This window comes from Saccopteryx leptura, chromosome 2, assembly GCF_036850995.1.
Source record: "Saccopteryx leptura isolate mSacLep1 chromosome 2, mSacLep1_pri_phased_curated, whole genome shotgun sequence".
Lineage (NCBI taxonomy): Eukaryota > Metazoa > Chordata > Mammalia > Chiroptera > Emballonuridae > Saccopteryx > Saccopteryx leptura.
The window spans coordinates 351,138,538-351,144,656 of record NC_089504.1 but is presented as its reverse complement, the minus strand read 5'-3'; the positions used below and the strand labels follow the sequence as shown (position 1 = coordinate 351,144,656).

Below are 6,119 nucleotides of genomic sequence, written 5' to 3'. Positions count from 1 at the left end.
TTGTTGTTTTACTCTGGAACAGAAACTGATGGTCAAGATGGTCTCAAAGTAAAGACACCCAGCGGGGCTTTGATGGCCAGAGCAGTTGAGAACTGAACCCAGCAGCGGAAGCCTTGCTCTGCCCTGCGGGGCAAGAGGGCTGGTGGCGTCCACCTAACTTTCAGGGGGAAGATGCTGAAGGGGGGTCTCTGGACTGAACCGAGCCTATCTTGAATGTGTGATTCTTGGAGAAGAAAGCCCCTCTATGGCAGGGGCTCTCAAATGTTTGGACAACAAGCCAGAGTAAGAAATACATTTTTCATTGTGAGGCAGCACACATATTCATACGCATACCTGAAACACAAGTTTTTTACGAATTGCGGTTACCCTTTCTACATGCGATGCCCTCTTTTCAAAAGTTGAAGATCACTTGGGAGACTTGGGAACAACAAAAGGGACGGGGACTTGGGGACTTCTGTAGTCTCCATCAGACGACTCAAGGTGGCAGGATACAAGATTAATCTACAAAAGACCATTGCTTTCCTTTATCCCATCAGTAAATAACTGGAACTTGAAATTAAACAGACACCCGCCCCTCCGAGGAGCAGCATGGGACCGGACGTGTGAGCGCCTCTGCTTGGGCCTTCCGGCCCAGCCACCGGCTGAGCGTGGCGGGGTGACTCTCCCGGACAGCGCCGCCCGGAGCAGGGAAAGCCTGGCTGAGCCCTGCCCAAGCTCCTGGGCCACAGAATCACGAGCAGATGAAATGTTTCGTGCCACCAACTTTTGGGATAATTTGTCGCATAGCAATTTATTTTATTTTATTTTATTTTTCATTTTTCTGAAGCTGGAAACAGGGAGAGACAGTCAGACAGACTCCCGCATGCGCCCGACCGGGATCCACCCGGCACGCCCACCAGGGGGCGATGCTCTGCCCACCAGGGGGCGATGCTCTGCCCCTCCGGGGCGTCGCCATGTTGCGACCAGAGCCACTCTAGCGCCTGAGGCAGAGGCCACAGAGCCATCCCCAGCGCCGGGCCATCTTTGCTCCAATGGAGCCTTGGCTGTGGGAGGGGAAGAGAGAGACAGAGAGGAAAGCGCGGCGGAGGGGTGGAGAAGCAAATGGGCGCTTCTCCTGTGTGCCCTGGCCGGGAATCGAACCCGGGTCCTCCGCACACTAGGCCGACGCTCTACCACTGAGCCAACCGGCCAGGGCATAGCAATTTAATTTAAAAGTGGAAGAGGCCTGTAGGAACAATGCAGAGGCCGGTTTCCGCTGCTCAACTAATGATAAGCAGAAGTCAGACACCAGGATGCTTGCAGAGCAGCCCTTGCAGGGGTCCCCAAACTTTTTACACAGGGGGCCAGTTCACTGTCCCTCAGACCATTGGAGGGCTCCCACATACAGTGCTCCTCTCACTGACCACCAATGAGAGTTGCCCCTTCTGGAAGTGCGGCGGGAGCTGGATAAATGGCCTTAGGGGGCCAAATGGCCATAGTTTGGGGATGCCTGCGTGTGAGATGGGACAAGGGACGTTACAGCCCGTCCCTGCAGCACTGTCATTAGAGGGGCCTGGAGCGAGGGCTTGGAGGGACGCACCGCACCCTCAACAGATCCCACGTCCCAGCTCTAAGGGTGATCGATGACTAACGAATTTACTCAGCAAGCATCTTTGAGGAGCTACTGTGTCCTGTGCTAGACTTAGAACTGGGAAGCTGGGGGGAAACAGGAGAGTTGTGGCCTCCGTCTCCATGGACTTGCAGTGTTGGCGTAGGTCACAGACACCAGACAAACACACACATGAGTATGCATGACCAATAGATCATGGAAGGTGGTGCCGGAAGGGAACCCGCCAGGCTACAGCGCCGGCCGCCCCCCGCCCCCTGGGCCAGCTCTCCACCCAGGAAGGCGAGGAGGTCAGGTGGAGTAGAAGCTCGAATTCCAGGGAAGCGTGGTGAGGGTTAGAGCCCGTGTCCAATGCAGAGCAGGGGTCAGAGAAGGACTTCTAGAGGAAGGGATGTTGACACTGGGCCCTGGAGGACGAAGCAAAGGAAACCAGGAGAGGAGGGAACAGCACATGCAAGAGCTGTGAGGTGGGAGGTGTCACAGAACATCGAGGAACTGAAAGACAGCCAGGGTGACTGGAAGAGGAGCAAGTCCAGGCGGGACTCAACTCAGACGGGACGGTCTCTGACCCCTGCCTACACCAGCAAGGAGGCCCTGATTTTACCTTCCACTTAAAAACAGGTTTCCAGGCCCTGACTGGGTAGCTCAGTTGGTTAGATCATCGTTCCGACATGCCGAGGTTATGGGTTTGATCCCTGGTCAGGGCACATACAAGAATCAACCAATGAGCACATAAATAAGTGGAACAACAAATAGTTCTCTCTTTATCCCTTTCCCCCTCTCTCTCAAGTCAATAAATAAAAATGAAATAAAATAGCATTTCCTTTGCACTTTGGATTATGTTTTTGGCAAGGGTTGAGGTAGAGGTTTGAGAAAACAAACAAACAAAACGAAGGCAACAGGCAGCTAAGTGAAGGAAGCCGCGTGACATCTGCTCAGGCACCGCTCTGGCTGCAGCCACCTGAAGACGGAAGAACCCGCCCCTGTGTCAGTGTTTGGGCCTCTCCTGTGAGCATGGAGTAGGTGAGTGGTGGAAAGCTTAGGCACGCTTCCCAGCGGCCAGATGGTTGGGGACACAGCTGGACAAAGAGCAGGGCAAATGGGCCAGGCCCGTTTATCAGGAACCACCAGAAGGACTTCTTGCCAGTGAGAGGCTGGGGGGATGTGCCCCTTTAACGCTGAGCTCAACTGGTGGGGCAGAGGGCAGGGGAGGGGTTTCCCCAACAAGATTGAAGAGGCAGCCTGGCCTGTGGTGGCGCAGTGGATAAAGCATCGACCTGGAATGCTGAGGTTGCAGGTTCAAAACCCTGGGCTTGCCTGGTCAAGGCACATATGGGAGTTGATGCTTGCTGCTCCTCTCCCCTTCTTTCTCTCTCTCTCTTCTCAAAACTAAATAAATAAAAATAATTTAAAAAAAAAACAACCCTGAACTAAGATTGGAGAGGCATTGTTCCTAACTGGTCTCAGTGGCAGGGAGGTGGGAGCCAGCTGGGAGGTGAAGAGGGAGCAGGAGATGCTTATTAAACAAGTCCTGGCCCTGGCCGGTTGGCTCAGTGGTAGAGTGTCGGCCTGGCGTGCAGGAGTCCCGGGTTCGATTCCCGGCCAGGGCACACAGGAGAAGCGCCCATCTGCTTCTCCACCCCTCCCCCTCTCCTTCCTCTCTGTCTCTCTCTTCCCCTCCCACAGCCAAGGCTCCATTGGAGTAAAGTTGGCCCAGGCGCTGAGGATGGCTCCATGGCCTCTGCCTCAGGCGCTAGAATGCCTCTGGTTGCAACAGAGCAACGCCCCAGATGGGCAGAGCATCGCCCCCTGGTGGGCATGTCCGGTGGATCCTGGTCGGGCACATGAGGGAGTCTGTCTGACTGCCTCCTCGTTTCCAACTTCAGAAAAATAAAAAAAATAAAAATTAATAAAAATTTAAAAAATTAAACAAGTCCACCCCTCCAGTGACCTTGAATCTGCCCACCTGCTCAGTGCAGCCTCAGGTGTGCAAGGGTCAGGGGAGGTAAAGATGCCACCACTGAGGTCAGAGGGCATTACAGCGTTGGAGTGGGGTTCAGTGCCTGATCCTCCTCCCCGTGGGGTTTCCCGAAGAGGCAGTGCGCACACGGCAGGCAGGAGGGACGGCAGGACCTAGCACAGCACAGCTCTCATTGATCTTGGTGTCTGAGTCACTCCCCGCTGCCGCCGCCACCGCCGTACAGAGACTGCTAGGAAGACAGAGCCTGGCTGAGAAGGGCGCTCAGGAGTCTCGGGCAGGCTTTACCTCCCAGCTCCCTCTCCGGGGCCCAAGCCACGTGATCAAGGCTGCCCGACTGGCCCTACAGCCAGCCACAGGGGGAGATCCAGGACCAGGAAGAGAGGGTGGCCAGGCCCCCACCAGCTCTGCCGTCACCGGGACAGCGGCTCCAGATCTGGCTGCCACGTGGCCAAGAGAAGAAAGAGAAAGGAAAGGACCTGCCCGCTTTCAAGGAAGAGAGGAAGTGCAGAGAGGGCGCGTGTTAAGGAAAGTAACCCCATTCATAAGCAAACTGTGGGCAAATGAATGTTCTTGAAACCCACCCAATGAGATGAGCTGCCCTTCCTCTCTTGCCCCCATCCTCTCCACCTTCCATCCTGTTACAACTGAGTGTCCCTATGACGTATGGTCAGGGCTGCCACCCGTGGGTTGGATCCCTATGCTTCTCGCCCCTTCCACCTTCTTAGGAACCTGACCCTATCAGTTATGTTTTCTCTCTCGCAAACACTCACCTCCTCCTCTTACCTGGATCATTTCCATTAGCAGTATTTTTTTGTTGGTGGTGTTGTTTAAATTTCAGTGAGAAGCCTGACCAGGCAGTGGCACAGTGGATAAAGCATCGGACTGGAATGAGGAAGACCCAGGTTCGAGACCCCGAGGTCGCCAGCTTGAGCGTGGGCTCATCTGGTTTGAGCAAAAATTCACCAGCTTGGACCCAAGGTCGCTGGCTCAAGCAAGGGGTTACTCGGTCTGCTGAAGGCCCACGGTCAAGGCACATATGAGAAAGCAATCAATGAACAAACTAAGGTGTTGCAATGCTCAACGAAAAACTAATGATTGATGCTTCTCATCTCTCTCTGTTCCTGTCTGTCTGTTCCTATCTATCCCTCTCTCTGATTCTCTCTCTGTCTCTGGAAAAGAAAAGAAAAAGAAAAGAAATTTCAGTGAGAAGAAGGGAGGCAGAGAGACAGACTTCTGCATGTATCCGGCCAGGATCCACTCAGCAAACTCACTAGGGGCGATGCTCTGCCCATCTGGGGTGTTGCTGCTTTGCTCAGCAATGGAGCCATTTTTTTTAGCACCTGAGGCAGAGGCCATGGAGCCATCCTCAGTGCCCAAGGCCAACTCACTCAAACCAATCGAGCCACGGCTGCGGGAGGGGAAGAGAGAGAGAGAGAGAGAGAGAGAGAGAGAGAAGGGGGAGCGGTAGAGAAGCAGATGGTTGCTTCTCCTGTGTTCCCTGCCTGGGAATCTAACCAGGACATCCAGACACCAGGCCAACGCTCTACTGCTGAGCCAACCAGCCAGGGCCTCCATTAGCATTTGGACACACTCAAGTCTCTCCCATCCTAAACAAATAACAGCATCATTCTCTCCAATACAGGGTCTTCCTCCATCGACAACCCTGCCTCTCTCCTTCAAAGTCAATCTGCACTTTTTGTGTGTGTCTCTTTTCTCACCTTCCAAGTCCATCTCACATCTCACTCTTCTGCACACTCTGAGCCAGCTTCCCACACCTCCCTTTGCTACCACACCTGCTGCTAAAGCCACCGGCGGCTGGTCCGGCCCTAAGTGACACATCCAGTCCTGGTTTTCTGGATCTCTCTGCAGCATGTGACATGTGGGGGCCATTGCTCTTGTGAAATGTTCCTTTCCTGGCTCCCACCCACCTCCCCGATAGCTCCTGCCCCTCTCCTTTCCCCAGACCTTGTCTGCAGGGGTTTGTCAAAGCTGCACCTGTGACCCCCCTCAGGTCCTGGCACCACGCTGCCCCTCCCCCTCACAGCCAGGGGCTTTAGTGCTGGCTGCACATTAGGATCAGCTGGGGAGCTTTTAAAACATACCAGCACCTGGGTGCTCCCCTAATTAAACCAGAGTCAGGAGTGCAGGGCCAGATGTGGTAGCTTTAAAAGCCCCCAGGTGATTCTGAAGACGCAGCCCAGGTTTCAAGCCACTGCCCTAGGTGACCTCTTTCCCAACTTTACGGCACCAGTAGCTCTCAGAGTGGTGTCTGCAGACCCAGAGGCATCCAGAAACACCTTGGCTCCCCCAGAGGCATCGAGCCAGATGTCGTCTCTTCCCGGAAGGTGGTTCAGCATTTCTTCTCGGCTTTCTCAGGAGCCACTGCAGAGTCTGACGTGTTTATTCTAACAGTTCTTCCTCTCATCTATATGTGGTCTGTATAGGCATTTCCAAAATGGACTAATGAAAGAAGACACTTTCTGCCTGACCTGTGGTGGCGCAGTGGCGAAAGCGTCGACCTGGAACGCTGAG

The 6,119-nt window shown here is 54.3% G+C and overlaps 1 non-coding gene across 1 annotated transcript; it reads right to left on the bottom strand.

Annotated features, from left to right (window-relative positions):
• Window positions 1-1,119: 1,119 nt before the first annotated feature.
• Window positions 1,120-1,195, bottom strand: TRNAT-AGU (transfer RNA threonine (anticodon AGU)). Its single transcript has one exon. It is a non-coding gene; the product is annotated as a tRNA-Thr (tRNA).
• Between the last annotated feature and the right edge of the window lie 4,924 nt (window positions 1,196-6,119).